Raw genomic sequence first — 18526 nt, 5'->3', positions numbered from 1 at the left:
TCTCTCTTCCGGGTTTCATCCCCAGTCTAACGGTCAAGCAGAGAGGGCCAATCAGACGATTGGTCGCATACTACGCAGCCTTTCTTTCAGAAACCCTGCGTCTTGGGCAGAACAGCTCCCTGGGCAGAATACGCTCACAACTCGCTTCCTTCGTCTGCTACCGGGTTATCTCCGTTTCAGAGTAGTCTGGGTTACCAGCCTCCTCTGTTCTCATCCCAGCTTGCCGAGTCCAGCGTTCCCTCCGCTCAAGCGTTTGTCCAACGTTGTGAGCGCACCTGGAGGAGGGTGAGGTCTGCACTTTGCCGTTACAGGGCACAGACTGTGAGAGCCGCCAATAAACGCAGGATTAAGAGTCCTAGGTATTGTTGCGGCCAGAGAGTGTGGCTTTCCACTCGCAACCTTCCTCTTACGACAGCTTCTCGTAAGTTGACTCCGCGGTTCATTGGTCCGTTCCGTGTCTCCCAGGTCGTCAATCCTGTCGCTGTGCGACTGCTTCTTCCGCGACATCTTCGTCGCGTCCATCCTGTCTTCCATGTCTCCTGTGTCAAGCCCTTTCTTCGCACCCCGTTCGTCTTCCCTCCCCCCTCCCGTCCTTGTCGAGAGCGCACCTATTTACAAGGTACGTAGGATCATGGACATGCGTTCTCGGGGACGGGGTCACCAATACTTAGTGGATTGGGAGGGTTACGGTCCTGAGGAGAGGAGTTGGGTTCCGTCTCGGGACGTGCTGGACCGTTCACTCATTGATGATTTCCTCCGTTGCCGCCAGGATTCCTCCTCGAGTGCGCCAGGAGGCGCTCGGTGAGTGGGGGTACTGTCATGTTTTGTCTTAGATTGTCTTGTCATTATGCTTTCCCTTCTGTTCATTTTCCCCCTGCTGGTCTTTTTAGGTTCGTTCCCCTTTTTCTCTCTCCCTTCCTCTCTCTCTTCTCTCTATCGTTCCGTTCCTGCTCCCAGCTGTTCCTATTCCCCTAATCAATCATTTAGTCTTCCCACACCTGTTCCTTATCTTTTCCCCTGATTAGAGTCCCTATTTCTTCCCTTGTTTTCCGTTCCTGTCCTGTCGGATCCTTGTCTATTGTTCACCGTGCTGTGTCTGTGTATCGCCCTGTCGTGTCGTGTTTCCCTCAGATGCTGCGTGGAGAGCAGGTGTCTGAGTCTGCTAGGTTCAAGTGCCTTCCCGAGGCAACCTGCAGTTCTTGATCGAGTCTCCAGTCTGTTCTCGTCATTACGAGTGGAATTATGTCTTATGTTTGTAGAATTACGTTACTGGATTAAAGACTCTGTTTTCGCCAAGTCGCTTTTGGGTCCTCATTCACCCGCATGACAATTTCCCCTCCCATTCGGTCAAAGTTCACACCAAACGCTCCATTCCACATTCTACTGAATGAGGACATCTAGTGGAAGGCGCAGGAAGTGCTACCCGATCCATATCTTGTTGGGAAAGGAAGGGGCGATGACGTCAATGTTGACCCACATTCAGAATTTCACTTCTTGTTTGGAGGATTGCCTGCCCTATGAGTTCTGTTATACTCACATACATAATTCAAACAGTTTTAGAAACTTCAAAGTGTTTTCTATCCAATAGTAATACTCATATGCATATATTAGCAATCTAGGACAAAGTAGGATGCAGTTCACTATGGGCACGCAATTCATCCAAAGTGAAAATACTGCCTCCTATCCTCAACAAGTTAAGGAAGATTTTTTGAACACTGATGTTAACCTTTCTGGTTATAACCGGCCTGTACCCTACTCACCTTAAACTCTCTCCTGGCCCCTTACACTAAGTCTGAATTTGTCCTGCTAGGTGACCTAAACTGGGACATGCTTAAACCACCTGACCAAGTCCTAAAGCAATGGGACTCCCTAAATCTTTCTCAGATTATTACCAATCCCACAAGGTATGACTCCAAACACCCAGAAAAGGCTACTCTCCCTGATGTTATCCTCACAAATAATCCTGATAGGTATAAGTCTGGTGTTTTCTGTAATGACCTTATGATCACTGTTTTACAGCCTGTGTTCGTAATGGCTGCTCAGTGAAACGACCTGTCCTGATTTATCATAGGCGCTTTCTAAAAAACATTAATAATCAAGACTTCATTCATGATCTTGCCTCTATAAATTGGTATAGAATCAGCTCTGTCGAAGATGCTTGGACCTTATTGTTTTTATATTTTCAGTGGTATTGTTCACAAACACGCCCCCATAAAGACAATTTGAATTGTAAACAGGTTCACCCCCTGGTTCATCCGTGATCTTGCAGAGTTACTCCGCCTCAAGAATTCCATTTGAAGAAAGGCTCGGCACACGCATACTCAGGCTGACTGGCTCTCGTTCAGGCAAATGAGAAATAAGTGCACTCAGACTATCCGGAAGGCCAAAGTTAGGAGCAGTTCTCTCTCTGTGGGTCTGACCCCAAGAAGTTCTGGAAATTGGTTAAAGACCAGGAGAATAAACCCTCATCTTCACAGCTGCCCATGTCCCTTAATGTTGATGATGTGGTTGTTACTGACAAGGAGCACATGGCTGAGCTGTTTAATCACCACTTCATTAAGTCAGGATTCCTATTTGACTCATTGCCTGTCCAACATTTCCTCATACCCAACCCCTTCTAATACGACCAGCCGCGATGCTCCTCCCTCCTTTTCCTCTGCCCTGCTACAAAGGCAGACAGTCACTGAATCTGAGGTGCTAAAGGAGCTCCTTAAACTTGACCCCCAAAAAACATCTGGGTCAGATGGTTCAGACCCTTTCTTCTTTAAAGTTGCTGCCCCTATCATTGCCTATCTCTGACCTTTCAAACATGTCTCTCCTCTCTGGGGAGGTTCCCATTGCTTGCAAGGCAGCCATGGTGCATCCTTTATTTAAAGGGGGGGGGGGCAAGCTGATCCTAACTGGTATAGACCAATTTCTATTTTCTCCTGTTTATCAAAATTGTTAGAAAGACTTGTCAATAATCAACTGACTGGCTTTCTTAATGTCTATAGTATTCTCTCTGGTATGCAATCTGGTTTCCACTCAGGTTATGGATATGTCACTGCAAGGTCCTCAATGATGTCATCATTGCCCTTGATTCTAAGCAATGTTGTGCTGCTATTTTTAGACCATTCCATTCTTGTGGGCCGGTTAAGGAGCATTGGTGTCTCTGAGGGGTCTTTGGTCTGGTTTGCTAACTACCTCTCTCAAAGAGTGCAGTGTATAAAGCAGAGGTGGGACCAAGTCATTGTTTTACAAGTCACAAGTAAGTCTCAAGTCTAAGCACTCAAGTCCCACGTCAAGTCCCAAGTCAAGACAGGCAAGTCAGTGTCAACTCTCAAGTCAAGATCGTCAAGTATCAAGTCAAGTTTCCAGTCCAAAACAAGCCATAATGTGCTCTTCACCAAATGTAATACCATTTCATATTTTTAACAAGAGTAATAGTATAATACATTACGCAAATCATGAATGCTTTTAAAAATATCTATATATTTATTACTTTCCAAATAAACGTTATATTTCCATGGAAATACATGGGTAGCCATGAGAAAGACCCTCCCCCCAATAGTGATCGACTATCGAGGATCGATATGGGGCGCAATCGGGCGATGTAGGCTTGTACACAATCGCCCAACCTCAACACACACACACTCTCTCTGTGTGGTTCCAGTAGGCTAATGTATGTCAATGGTTTTAGGAACAGCAGTAACATCAAGCAGGAAGGACCAACTGCCTAGCCAGTTGTAGCTCAATCTTGAGTGCAATGATCATGTTCTCGCACTGACTGACTGTGTGGAGGCTCATTGACTTAACATTACGTTAGCTTACATGATACACTTTAAAGTAATAAAATATATAGCTGCCTGCTATATTAGCCTGACTTACCGTTCTTTGTGCAGCTTCAAATGTCAAACAAAGTTGAAAATTGTTGCGCCTCCATCTGTAATTTTCTTCCCGCATGGCTTGTAAGTTGCAATCCGTTTTTGTTGATACAGCGTCGTCTTTATATCCGAAAAGATTCAATTTGGGTATCATCTTTCCAAGGGCTCCATCTGAATTCACCCACCGACGTTCCTCTGCACAGCCACGCACAACTTTTTTTCAGTTGGCACAATTTGATTGGCTGCTCTCCAATTCAAACTGTAATCCGTTAATTGAAGAGTTGATTCACTTTTTTAATAGCATCATTTTTTTATTTGGGCTTGGGGAGGGTATCAAGTCAGGGTCGAGTCATAAGGCTCGTCACGAGTATTTGGTATCGAGTTGCAAGTCATCATATTTGTGACTCAAGTCTGACTCGAGTCCAAGTCATGTGACTCTAGTCCACACCTCTGGTATAAAGTCAGAACATCTGCTGTCTCAGCCACTGCCTGTCACCAAGGGAGTACCCCAAGGCTCAATCCTAGGCCCCACGCTCTTCTCAATTTACATCAACAACATAGCTCAGGCAGTAGGAAGCTCTCTCATCCATTTCTAAGTAGATTATACAGTCTTATACTCAGCTAGCCCCTCCCCGGATTTTGTGTTAAACGCTCTACAACAAAGTTTTTTTAGTGTCCAACAAGCTTTCTCTGTCCTTTACCTTAACCATTAACCTCCAAAACAAAGGTTATGTGGTTCGGTAAGAAGAATGCCCCTCACCACACAGGTGTGATTACTACTTCTGAGGGTTTACAGCTTGAGGTAGTCACCTCATACAAATACTTGGGAGTATGGCTAGATGGTACACTGTCCTTCTCTTAGCACCTATCAAGGCTGCAGGCTAAAGTTAAATCTAGACTTGGTTTCCTCTATTGTAATCGCTCCTCTTTCACCCCAGCTGCCAAACTAACCCTGATTCAGATGACCATCCTACCCATCCTACCCATGCTAGATTACGGAGACATAAGGGTGCACTCAACCGGCTAGATGTTCCTTACCATTCGGCCATCAGATTTGCCATCAATGCTCCTTATAGGACACATCACTGCACTCTACACTCCTCTGTAAACTGGTCATCTCGCAAGAACCACTAGTTGATGCTTATTTATAAAACCTTCTTAGGCCTCACTCCCCCCTATCTGAGGTACCTACTGCAGCCCTCATCCTCCACATACAACACCCGTTCTGCCAGTCAAATTCTGTTAAAGGTCCCCGAAGCACACACATTCCTGGGTCGCTTCGCTTTTCAGTTCACTGCAGCTAGAGACTGGAACGAGCTGCAATTAACACTCAAACTCTTAATTCAAAGACTCTGTCATGGACACTCTTACTGACAGTTGAGGCTGCTTTGCGTGTTGTATTGTTGTCTCTACCTTCTTGCCCTTTGTGTTGTTGTCTGTGCTCAATAATGTTTGTACCATATTTTGTGCTGCTACCATATTGGGCTGCTGTCATGTTGTGTTGCTATCATGTTGTTGTCATTTTGTGTTGCTACCATGCTGTGTTGTCATGTGTTGATGCTTTGTCTCTCTTTATATAGTGTTGTGGTGTCTCTCTTGTTGTGATGTGTTTTTTGTCCTATATTTTTATTAAATGTTTTTTTTTAATTCTCCCAGCCCCTGTCCCTGCAGGAGGGCTTTTGCCTTTTGGCAGGCCTTCATTGTAAATAAGAATTTGTTCTTAACTGACTTGAGTTAAATAAAGGTTAAATAAAATAATATTCCAAATAAAAAAATACGTCATGTTACAATCTTAGAAAAAATGGGTTCCAAACCGGTGTTTAGGTTGTCCCCATAGGTGTCACGGATTCCACCGGTACTGCTGCCCTTCCGTGCACCAGTTCCGGAGGTCAACGTCACCGGCCTCTAGGAGTCACTGAACTGTCTCATTACGAACACCTGATTCCAATTCCCCTGATTAGTAATTGTATATATGTGCCCTCTGTTCACCATTGTCTTGTCCTGTGCTTTGTTATTTTGGCTTTCGTGCTGCATGTATTGTGCACTTGTTATTATGGGTCTCGTCCCGTGTATTGTTGTGCATTTGTTATTACGGGTCTCGCTTCCTGTAGTGTATTACGGGTCTCACCCCCTGTAGTGTATTAAGGGTCTCGTCCCATGTAGTGTATTACGGGTCTCGCCCCCTGTAGTGTATTACGGGTCTCGCCCCCTGTAGTGTATTACGGGTCTCGTCCCATGTAGTGTATTACGGGTCTCGTCCCATGTAGTGTATTACGGGTCTCGCTTCCTGTAGTGTATTACGGGTCTCGCCCCCTGTAGTGTATTACGGGTCTCGTCCCATGTAGTGTATTACGGGTCTTGTCCCATGTAGTGTATTACGGGTCTCGTCCCGTGTATTGTTGTGCATTTGTTATTACGGGTCTCGCTTCCTGTAGTGTATTACGGGTCTCACCCCCTGTAGTGTATTAAGGGTCTCGTCCCATGTAGTGTATTACGGGTCTCGCCCCCTGTAGTGTATTACGGGTCTCGCCCCCTGTAGTGTATTACGGGTCTCGTCCCATGTAGTGTATTACGGGTCTTGTCCCATGTAGTGTATTACGGGTCTCGTCCCGTGTATTGTTGTGCATTTGTTATTACGGGTCTCGCTTCCTGTAGTGTATTACGGGTCTCACCCCTGTAGTGTATTAAGGGTCTCGTCCCATGTAGTGTATTACGGGTCTCGCCCCCTGTAGTGTATTACGGGTCTCGCCCCTGTAGTGTATTACGGGTCTCGTCCCATGTAGTGTATTACGGGTCTTGTCCCATGTAGTGTATTACGGGTCTCGTCCCGTGTATTGTTGTGCATTTGTTATTACAGGTCTCGCTTCCTGTAGTGTATTACGGGTCTCACCCCCTGTAGTGTATTAAGGGTCTCGTCCCATGTAGTGTATTACGGGTCTCGCCCCCTGTAGTGTATTACGGGTCTCGCCCCCTGTAGTGTATTACGGGTCTCGTCCCTGTAGTGTATTACGGGTCTCGTCCCATGTAGTGTATTACGGGTCTCGCCCCCTGTAGTGTATTACGGGTCTCGTCCCATGTAGTGTATTACGGGTCTCGCCCCCTGTAGTGTATTACGGGTCTCGTCCCATGTAGTGTATTACGGGTCTCGTCCCATGTAGTGTATTACGGGTCTCGCCCCCTGTAGTGTATTACGGGTCTCGTCCCATGTAGTGTATTACGGGTCTCGTCCCATGTAGTGTATTACGGGTCTCGTCCCATGTAGTGTATTACGGGTCTCGCCCCCTGTAGTGTATTACGGGTCTCGCTTCCTGTAGTGTATTACGGGTCTCGTCCCATGTAGTGTATTACGGGTCTCGTCCCATGTATTTATTAGAGGTTACATCCCTGTGTTTTTGTATATGTGTTTGTTTTGGGCTTCATCCCCGTGACTTTTCATGGCATTGTTGTATATTTTAGGTGGAGTATTAAACTCCCCTGTTATGAATTCCTGCGTCTGTCTCCAATCATTTATACAGGGTTCTCCTATGGGGACAGTATACTGTTGTATTTACTGTCGTGTTTTTGCGGACTGTAGTACGGAATACTGTAGTATTTACTGTAAAGATGACGCTGGAGTAGAGCAGCGGGTACGGGATGTCAATATTTAATAAGTAACAGACATGGAACAAGACAGGAACAGTGTCAGCACACAGGTAACACAACGACATATGACGTTGAAGCAAGGAAAAGATATATATAGGGGAGGTAATGACCCAGGTGACCAGGAGTCCAGGTGAGTCCAATAATTGCTGATGCGCGTGACGGGGGAAGAGAGGTGTGCGTAATGATGGTGGCATGAGTGAGTAATGCTGGGGAGCCTGGCGTCTTCGAGCTAGTGGTTTGTTAGAATGGAAAAATGCCATCTAATCTCTATATAGGATCTCACATCATCAACTTTTTACTCTCCCCCGTGTGAATTATCCCATCACTCACCTCTTGGACAGTTTGCCCTTTGATCCACTTGTTCCCTACTTTTACCTGTGGGTGACATAGTCCCTTTATGAGGTCAGCAGAGTCCAGGCCCATAAGATATGATGCTTTGTCAGCACCTGGGGAAGAAAATCAGTGAGTTGTAATGCTTTACCTATGGATTCACAGAACTTTCTAATGCTCTGCTTTTGGCTTTGAGCCTGCTCTGACATTCCGTTCCATCAGCCTCTGCCTGCTCCTCACACTGTTTCTGCTTGAAACTCATATTGCCATAGTGCATGATGGCACCAGTCAGCTTATACACTGAGTTTTTCTTCTCCACAGTAAAGCCCAGCAAATCAAAAGCACTCTGTGGAAGCTGAGAAAAGCACAGCAATTTAGTAGTGAGAATTGGTCAAAAAACAACAAAAAACAACACCGATATTTCATTATGTAATGATGCTCTGCTATCGTAGATATTATTATTTAAAATCAAGAACAGGGTAGGCTACAATGTTTACTTGACATATGCAACATAAATCCATCTTTTGGATTGACAACATAACAAGCTGGCTTGAAATTCAGCAAGACAACACTTTGTTTCCCAAACCAAAGAATTACAACTGTAATACCTAAATTCAGGGGCCTGAGTAATGGTAAAGTAACTCACATCTGTTCCCAACATCAGCGTCATCAATAGACATCAATAGACAATAGTCGTATGGATTAGCTGTCACCAGCAGCGTCTCTGTATTCCCATGAGAGCGGGGAGAGAGACATAGAAAGACAAATGTGTCACGCCTTGGTCTTAGTATTTTGTGTTTTCTTTATTTGTTTCGTCAGGCCAGGGTGTGACAGGGGTGACTAATTAGTCTATGGCTGCCTGAGGCGGTTCTCAATCAGAGTCAGGTGATTTATCGTGGTCTCTGATTGGGAACCATATTTAGGCAGCCATATTCTGTGAGTGTTTTCGTGGGTGATTGTTCCTGTCTCTGTGTAGTTGTTCACCAGACAGGCTGTATAGGTTTTCTCGTTCCATTGGTTGTTTTGTATATTATAAGTTATTTCATGTCTCGTTCACTTTCATTAAAGAACATGAGTAACCACCACGCTGCATTTTCGTCCGATCCTTATTCTACCTCTTCGTCAGAGGAGGAGATAGAAGAACACCGTTACAAAATGTAGACATGATATTACATTATTACACTACACAAATGAATGTAGTCAATGCATCATTGTTATCTAATTGTGGTACTGACCCAGTAATTCAGGTTTCTTGTTCGACAAGATCTGATATAAGATATGGTAGTCTATCTCAGACCTCAGCTCAAAAGTGACACAAGATTTCTTTCAGCCACTTGCTTTGGACATGTCTCAATTTTCGCAGAAGTTAGTTTTCCTCGAGTGTCAAAATTAATCCTGATAAATTTACCCGAAACATAAAATGTTTGTTAGTTTATTTTCAGGTGATTAATGCTGTATTAAATAAATCTGAAAATCTATCAGAAACTCTCAAATCTTGAGGAGTTGTCATTTCTAATGGTCTTGGCATTACCAAATGCCTCCAGAGCTGGGTTAGCCTGGATGATTGGATCCTTAGTTTCCTTAGAATGTTATAGAAACACATATTAGTGTCACGCCCTGATCTGTTTCACCTGACCTTCCCATTTCACTGACCTTCCCATTCTTGGTCTGCACCAGTGGAGGCTCCTCAGAGGAGGAATGGGTGGACCATCCTCAGTGATTTTCATACACATTTAAATTGTAAAACATTCAAAAAGTTATACTTTCTAGATAAAACTATACCAAATATAATCATGTCACCAAATAACTGATTAAAAAACACTATTTTGCAAAGAAGGCCTACAGTAGCCTCAACAGCACTCTGTAGGGTAGCACCATGGTGTAGCCGGAGGACAGCTAGCTTCCGTCCTCTGGGTACATTGACTTCAATACAAAACCTAGGAGGCTTATGGTTCTCACCCCCTTCCATTGACTTACACAGTAATTACGACAACTTCAGGCTAGAGGACGTCCTCCGATCAGAGCTCTTGCAGCATGAACTGACATGTTGTCCACCCAATCAAAGGATCACTGAAAGCATAAGCTACAGCTAGCTAGCACTGCAGTGTATAAAATGTGGTGAGTAGTGGACTCAAGAATAGTTGAACAGTTTTGAACAAATTAATTTCTTCCAAAATGAAGGAGAAGCAAGAGAAAGAGTCTTTTTTCCCCTCACTTTTACTTACTTAGCTAGCAAATGCAGCTACGTAGTTTAGCGTACTGAAACATCCTGCTCAAACAGAGGGATTCTATGTTAGCTAGCTGGCTATGACTTTCCAACACAACACAGGAACTCTTCCAAGTCTAGGTAAGCTTTTGGTAGTTCACATTTATTGCCACCAGGGCCCGTCGGTGTAACTGCTTACTGAATGTACACTGTAACGTTATTGCATGATTGTAGCGGGTTTACTAACGCGTTAGTTCTATTAGCTATGCTGACTATGATGTTACTTTAGCTAATATTGTGACAACGATGTGGGCTGTGTGTGGCGGTTTGGCTTGGAAAGGGTTTTTCGCCTCGTCACATACGGCTGATGTGTTGTGCATTTAAGTCCACGGGTGAAGGGAAAAGAGGGAATACAACGTGGCTGTTATGAGTGAACTCTGTTAACGTGTGATTCACTACGCTGATTCTGTTGAAAGGCGTTTCTTAAACCGAACAAAACAGGGATAAACATACCTGAATTTGTCCAATAAACTCTCCTTTGCAACTGTTGGACTAATGATTGCACCCTATATCAGCTAGATGCAGACAAGCGTGTGCAAGGCGGTACTGACTGCCACTGTCTGTTTCCTCAAATGTGTCTCTCAACCTGTGTGCATTCTACGCTGTAAACTTTCATTCATAGGCTAGGTTGTAGCAACCTCATGATGGGTATAGGAACATTTGAGTATCATGTAGTAGCCTAAAACTATCGCTGTTACATTGAACTGGGTGAATGGAATATAATTGAGTCACCCAATATGCTGTAATAGAAATAAGGCCCTGCTCATGAAGAAAAAATAGTCCTCCCTCATCTTAAACGGCACTGACTGCCACTGGTCTGCACAGTGACCGAGTCGCCTTCGCGGCTGGTGACGGACGCCTGGACAAACTCCTTCAGCATTTCCACCATTCATTACATCACTAATCCTTTGTCAAAAGCATAGCAAATAAATCATGCAATTTGATTTCGATGTATGTAACAATCACACAATAAAAGTGAATGGAGTGTTAATTTACCTTGAACACTGCTAAGAGGTGGATAAGGAAGGATGCTTCAGAACGGTATCCCTGCAGTAGCGGAGATCAAATATATAACCTCTGTAGGCCCTGACCTCAAAGGCCAAGGACACTGTAACCCATGACCCCCCCTACACACAAAACAAGCACACGCACAAACCTCTGAGACACAAACTACTCCAGACTCCAGAGGGACATGCCACTCTTGCCCAGAGGAGTGCATTGTTTTCTGTCTACCTCCCTTGACCGGCATTCCACAGCTCCATTGTGATTTTATGAGGTAATGTCCAGGGAAATGCAGATGTCTATGCTGTGAGTCACACATATACAAGCACTTATTACTATCCCCAACACTTCATCTGTCACTGTCAGTATTGTTCTTTTTCAACTTTTTTCTCTAGGGTTTAATATGTCTCATTTTGGCCCATCCACCTTTCTATATCTCCATTTGTCTCAAGCTAAGGGGAACGGCAGGGATGACCGCGTTCACAGCTGAATGTGCATGTGGCAGTGCTGGTGTAAATCCTCATTATCACTCATCCAACTATTTGTTTTGCAAAGGTCACATTGACTGATTGAAACACCTAGCTGATCCAACACATACACTTGCGTTAAAGTGTTGCTATGATCTTGTTATTATGACTCCACATTATTTATAGCAATGTGATTTGGGACATTCCCATTCCTCTCTGAAATGCAACATAGGAAATACAATCTTGACTCTCACTCGTCCAATGATAGCAGAGCTAAGGGAGCAATAACTTTAAATTAACACTTGCCTCAGTGTTACCTGCTTCGAACACCAGCCACGAACTCTTCATTAGCCAATCATGCTCACTGTGCTTGCCGACCTGGGCCATGCACAGACCTTTTGGCAACCACAGTCTTTGGTTACTCTTTGAGCAATTATTGCAAGAAGAAGGGAAAGTGGCACAATCTAATGATTAAATCATTTTAGAAAAAATATTTTGAACAGGAATAAATGCTGCACTTGTTAACAACAACCCCCCCATGCACATGTGAACATGCTTGCACAATTGCTGCGCAAATATAGCCTATCATTACAGCCATAAACAATGATGCATTTTCAAAAAGCAAGATAGGCTACAGAAATACAATGCGTTTTACAGCAGCATTTGGAGCTGAAAGTCAGTCATGTTAGCAACCAATATCATCAACTAGGGATATGTCATGTCACTTCCCTGAAGTCCAGAGCAAGCAAAATCATATGGCCTATTTGTTGCGGAGGATGCAGCACAGATGGAAAGGATGTTCTTTCTGGCAGCACTACGCTATCACTTTGGAGGGCAGACTGCCAGCAGAGTGCTCGTTGCCAGCCATCATAGACTGTCTTGATCACATACTGTATGCCTGCTGGTTTATAATGCTGGTATCAAAAAGTGGACAAGTATTCAGAATACATTTCTACATTTCACTAAAATATATCACATTAGGGTTGAATAATATTGACTATGGACATTTTTCACAATTCAAATAATCGAACTTGAAGGTATCAGTGTATTTTGCAATAAACTATCTTTACCCAAGTTATTTCACAAAGAAATTACTATTTCAAATGCAGATACCAGCTGTCAGTACAGTTGGTGCATACATGATGGCCAACATTACTATGCTGGACATTTGCCTGCATAGTGGAAACAGATACACAGCTTGCCACATATTTGCTACATTTATTTTACCTTTGAGGTTTTATCACGGGGCTTCAATTTTAATCTCTACATGACAATTAGCCGAGATACACATCAGAAAGAGTGCGGTTTTGGCGGAACACTCTTCATTACTGCTGAGTGCTAAAAGACATGTATCTTTAAAGGCTTTTTATGACCTACTAAGACTGTGATATGTGGTTGCCTCATCTTAATGGATGCACTAACTGTAAATTGTTCTGGATAAGAGCGTTTGCTAAATGACTCAAATGTAAATGAGAGTCGGGTTGGTTGATCACTCTCACACAATTTGGTTGGGTCCGATCCACCATGGCCCACCAGAACCAATACATTTAAATAATTTAGCAGACGCTGTTATCCAGACAAACCCCTCAAGCCAAAGCACCATTATCTCTGCCATTACCACACTTATTGTTAGGTTCGGCCACAAATTCTACTCTGGATGTTGAGGTTCGAAAGTATGCATACTTACTTCAAGCAGTGTGCACGGAAATTGCACAACCTTAAGAATGCATGTGGGACTCTAGCAGAGAGACACCAACTGTTCCAAGTCTATTTAAGTGCTGGCAGTTTATTTCAGGTAGAAAACTGAACTGACTTTTATGCCAGTGATTACAACAAGAAGATTGACGATTCAGTCGCTGTATTTCACTTCAAATCTGACAACACAGCTGTTTCAAATGATATCACTGTCAAAGGCACAATGTACAGGAAGAGAATGTATGTTATGAAGGGGAAAGATGAGGATGGATGGCAAATGGGTGAGATGAAGTTGATCCTGGTCCATTGCTACTCCTCTGTTTATTCTGTTTTAGAGAGGCAGCAGGCTGTGCAGATAGTTGATGTAGGTATTCACTGCCTAACAGGAGTAGCCCAGGACTCAAACTTGATCTGCATTAGGCATGAAGACCTTCTTGGTTATTACTCCTTAGTGGAGTACAAGGTATGTGGCAAATCAATGACGATCCTTCATCATTCTTTCCCTTTGCTGTAGACTATAGAGCCATGACAGTGCTAGTAGAGGAGATAGGAGAAGCAGTATTGTTAGTGCTACCAGATTTGCCTGAGGAGACCACTTTCACCCCTCCAGAACAAGAGAAAGGGGGATACCTAGTCAGTTATCCAATTGAATGTATTCAACAGAAATGTGTCTTCCACATTTATCCCAACCCTCTGAATCAGAGGTGGGAGTAGAGGGAAAGCCAGACCTTCAACTTCAAGACCTACTGTACAGGAGCAAATCAGACCAATACAATGCCAGAAGCTGCTAAATGCATGGAGATTTGAAGGTATTACATTTTGCTAAAGATTTACAAAGTACTGTACTGTTGAAAGGAAATGTTTGGAATTGTATTACTTTCAATTGTATTACTTTAGTTGAGCAACTATTTTATTTCCAAGGACAAACAATGAGTGACACAGCTGGTGCCATCAAGGAAATATCAATAGTTGAGCCATTAAGCCCTTCCCCTTCAGTCATCCTCCACATCCAGCACAACCCGGTCAACAATGAATACGACCAGTACTGTAGACCTGGACATCTGGCCCGGAGAACTTCACTGTCCCTTGGGGCAAAATGTGCATCAGCCATCGTCAGAGGCACACTGCCAACCCCTGGAGAACGAAGAGAGATGGTGAGAATTACAGTAGGTGCAATGAGAGTTGTTGAACCTAATCCAACCAGAGCAGATTGCCGTACAATAGCCAAGAGGATGGTACAACAGTTGCTGAAAATATTTGCTGATACAATGAAAGATGGCTCTACAATTGGGAGTGGCCATGGATCCCTGTTAAACCAGATGGAAAGACGCGTTGAGCATATGGTGATAATGGTGATAATCCTCTGGTACGACTAAGAAAGAGAAAAACACTCAGGCTCATTGACTGTAGTCAGTGCAAGAGGGCCAACTGACAAATATGGCTGTGTAAGATGGCAGCCTGACTTTCCCACTGAAGAAACGGAAGAACCTTTGGCGGCAAAGCATAAGAAAACGAAGCAGTTTTATTCCAAAGAAGGGCCTACAGGAGGTGACAGAGGACAACTCTCGCAGCTCATGCAAGCAACATTTGACTTACAGCGCAGTGCCATCAACGCTAGCCCAGCACCTAAGGTAGCCGAGCTGAGGAGTGAGTCACGAAGACTGATTGTTCAAGGTAGTGTATCCAATAAGACTTTCTGCGTGAGTAATTGTTTTTAGACAGGGCCTTACAATCGCAAAGTTTCACAGAAGTAATTGTGAAACATGTAAGTGATCTGATTTCAGGGGACATAACGACTGCTGCCAAATGGGATGACAAGCATCGAGAAGGAGGTCGTGATGACGGTCCACTCAAACTTTGTGGAAGCGCCAGCAGCTTCATTCTACACCTTCAATCTGCAATACCAAGAGCAGGCTTCACGCACCCTAAAGTTCATCCAAAGGTACACAATTCTTCCTTGGGAGAATTCCTTTGGGGTCGGGTGTCATGTTTGTCATTTATTATCATGTCTTGTCCCTGTGCTCCCCATTCTATTCGTTTCCCTCTGCTGGTCTTATTAGGTTCTTTCCCTCTTTCTATCCCTCTCTCTCCCCCTCCCTCTCTCACTCTCTCGCTCTCTCTTCTCTCTATCGTTCCGTTCCTGCTCCCAGCTGTTCCTATTCCCCTAATCATCATTTAGTCTTCCCACACCTGTTCCCGATCCTTTCCCCTGATTGGAGTCCCTATTTATTCCTTTGTGTTCCGTTCCTGTCCTGTCGGTTCCTTGTTTAGAATTCACCGTGCTGTGATTGTGTATCGCCCTGTCCTGTCGTGTTTTTTGCCTTCATCAGATGCTGCGTGTGAGCAGGTGTCTCTGTCAACTACGGCCTGCGCCTACCCGAAGCGACCTGCAGTCTGTGGCCGCTTCTCCTGTTATTCCCCTCTACAGACTAAGAGGATTTCTGTTATTCCCTGTTTGGACTTAAATAAACTCTGTTTCTGTTAAGTCGCTTTTGGGTCCTCTTTCACCTGCATGACATCGGGGGCTTTAAACGGAGGCATTTTGTGTCACAGCTTGGTTTGATAGGTTAATTGAATCAATATATGTTGAAAAGTTTGAAAGGCTCCTTTGTCAGAGCGTAAACACATAGCGAAGTCATTATTTGAGCTGGGGACAATGTACAGAGGTAATGCAGCACACTTCAGACACTATTTAAGACATCAGGGGACATAATCATCTTTCAGCAATGTGTGTGCTCTTTGTTTTCACAGATGTTTTGCTGGAATCAATGCATCCACTAGCTCGAGGACCGCCACAGCAGAGGTCGTCAGCAAGAAAAGCAGAAAGGTAGTGGAGAAGAAGAGCCACACAATGAATGTACATGTCTGTACTCTGCCCAGGAAGATAATGGACTTAGAAAAGCTATAGGCTAGTTCCTATTGGCAATACATTTAATTTATTTGAGTCAATTGTGACCTGCTCAAGTAAGTTTGGTTTGTCACTGGGGTTGGCTCTTTTTTTTGTGTTTAACAATGATCCAGTATGCACTGAAATTGACACATTGTTGAGGAAGTAATGCTACTTTGGATGTTTGGAAATGTCTGGCATTTACTCAACTTGAGCAGGCAACCCTTATTAAAGCTTGAGCATGTAGTTTTGGGAAGGGCCAAATTAGAAATCTGGGAATAGGACAAAATATCCATTGATCTTTTCTGACCTTAATCTCACAATTCTAAAGTCTAATTGCCCTTCCCAAAAAGACATACTCTGTGTTTAACCTGGGAGTGAAGGTAATGACAAACCTAAGATAAGGCCAGGCAGAGAGCAGGCCTACTTACCCCTCTTAGCACGAAACAATATATTTTTTTTAAATGTATAGCTCAAAGTGAGGCAATGTGATTTTTGAGTTACCTGTGTGTGAAAAGTTATTTTTATTTCAAAAGCTAAGATATGTACCCGTGCTTTTCTTATCTGTAATTATGTCACTTTCTATTGTGGAACAGTTGTAAACATGCACCTTATTCAGGACATTGATATATTTTTTTAAATTGATACACTTGAAATCTTTTTGTTGAAAAAAAAATGGCTTTGCATCTGAATGCAGAATAGCCTTGTGACAAACTATCAATATTTTTTAAATGTCACATACAAGCTAGAATATCATACCAATACTGTTAAGATGAACAATTGTATTTTGTCCTAATAAATCATTTAAAAATGTACACTTTTTGATAGGTGCTGGGGGAAAGGTGTAGGTTTGTCGTTGAGGCATTTATGATGCAGCACATTTGGCTACGGTTTATTGACATTTCCCACCTAGCAATGGTGAAGTTGTACTATGGGAGCTTATTGAAAGTGTTTGTCACTTTTTTGGTTTGTTAACATTAAACCATGCTTAAGAAGATATTATTTGTATTGTGTTTACTTGTTTACTTGTTTTGGTAATGCAAACGTTTTAGAAGTTTACAGTACTATTGGCATATTTTATCTGTAAATGTCATGTTACTTTAAAATCACATACAATAGAACTGTAGGAAAATACTGGAAAATAAATCACAGTAATTTAACCGCAATTCGAGTTGCCAAGTAAATCCTGTAAATGTCATAGATACAAGTAATTACTGTAAAATACAAAGCACAATAATATATTGCAATTATAAAGGTGTACAGGTACTGTAAAAATACAGCAAATTGCTGTTAATTATAAACAGTAAGTTATTGTAGTTCATCTACAGCAACATGTTGTTAATCACTGATTAACAGGAAGAAAAAAGATCCTCTTAATTTTATGTAATTTCTATAGTATTTTTTTTTACAGTGTACTCATTACTCCACATGCTTAATCTAAGTCACTTTTGTTTTGAGCCGACTTCCAGAACGGGGCATTACAGAACAGGGCACCCGGCTAATGCTCGGGCGGCAGACCGGTTCCAAAATTTATGCAATCACTTTTCACCCGGTGCAAAACTAGGCCTATCCTGGCGCCCAGGCCAGCTTAATCGAATCCAAACAATGACAATTTCACCCTAGATATTTATTGAGATAAGAAGGGGAATGTCGAGCGATAAGCCTAATGAAGCCAACTGTAGACGAAAGTTGGTGAGTGAAGTTGGGGTAGATGCATCTGCAACAGTCGAAAGCCAGACACTAGTGGTTTTCCAAAAGCAAGGCCCAGATCAACATGGCAGTGTCAACATAACTGCTAGTGTTTATAAAATAAATTATGTAAAAACATTGAAATAAACATTTCTATACCTGCATATCACACACTCAAGAACTGAAAACTAACGTTTGAACAATATTGGTTAGAGAGAGGTCTCAAATGTAACTTTCATTTGTTTACTCTGAAGCTTTAGAATTACGGCAAGGTTGGCTCCTGTTTCAGTCACATCTTTGGCCACATTTTTTGTGTGGATCAAACAAAAGCACACTAATGATAGGTTGACAAATAGTGCCTCCCCACAATGCAGGTCATGGCTGCATGATGAAGTTGTTGAAGTACAACTGCAGAAACTTGCAGTCAAAACTTCATGAACTTTGATCACATGATTTTTGCCAAGTGCATGCAGTCAAAATGTCGGTGCAAGTCAGATTTTTTTTCACCCATAATGCAACTTTGAACAGCACCGACTTCACAAAAGGGATCCTCTCGAACATGCCCAGACTTCAGTTTTAGAATAGCCAGAGGATAGAGCATGTCCCCCTGCAAGTTCAATGTAGGTACTTGATTTTGAAAATGATTTTGAAATATGATTTTTTAAACTTTTGTCAGTCATTATTT

The 18526-nt window shown here is 43.0% G+C and overlaps 1 long non-coding RNA gene across 1 annotated transcript; it reads left to right on the top strand.

The window, feature by feature from the left end:
* The first annotated feature begins 14436 nt into the window (after positions 1–14436).
* Positions 14437–17142, top strand: LOC124040920. The gene is made up of 3 exons (XR_006839822.1): positions 14437–14939; positions 15050–15207; positions 16017–17142. It is a non-coding gene; the product is annotated as an uncharacterized LOC124040920 (long non-coding RNA).
* The last annotated feature ends 1384 nt before the right edge of the window (positions 17143–18526 follow it).

This window comes from Oncorhynchus gorbuscha, linkage group LG08, assembly GCF_021184085.1.
Source record: "Oncorhynchus gorbuscha isolate QuinsamMale2020 ecotype Even-year linkage group LG08, OgorEven_v1.0, whole genome shotgun sequence".
Classification (NCBI taxonomy): Eukaryota; Metazoa; Chordata; class Actinopteri; order Salmoniformes; family Salmonidae; genus Oncorhynchus; species Oncorhynchus gorbuscha.
Note: the sequence above shows the minus strand (reverse complement) of the source record. Positions and strands in the feature narration are given on the sequence as shown.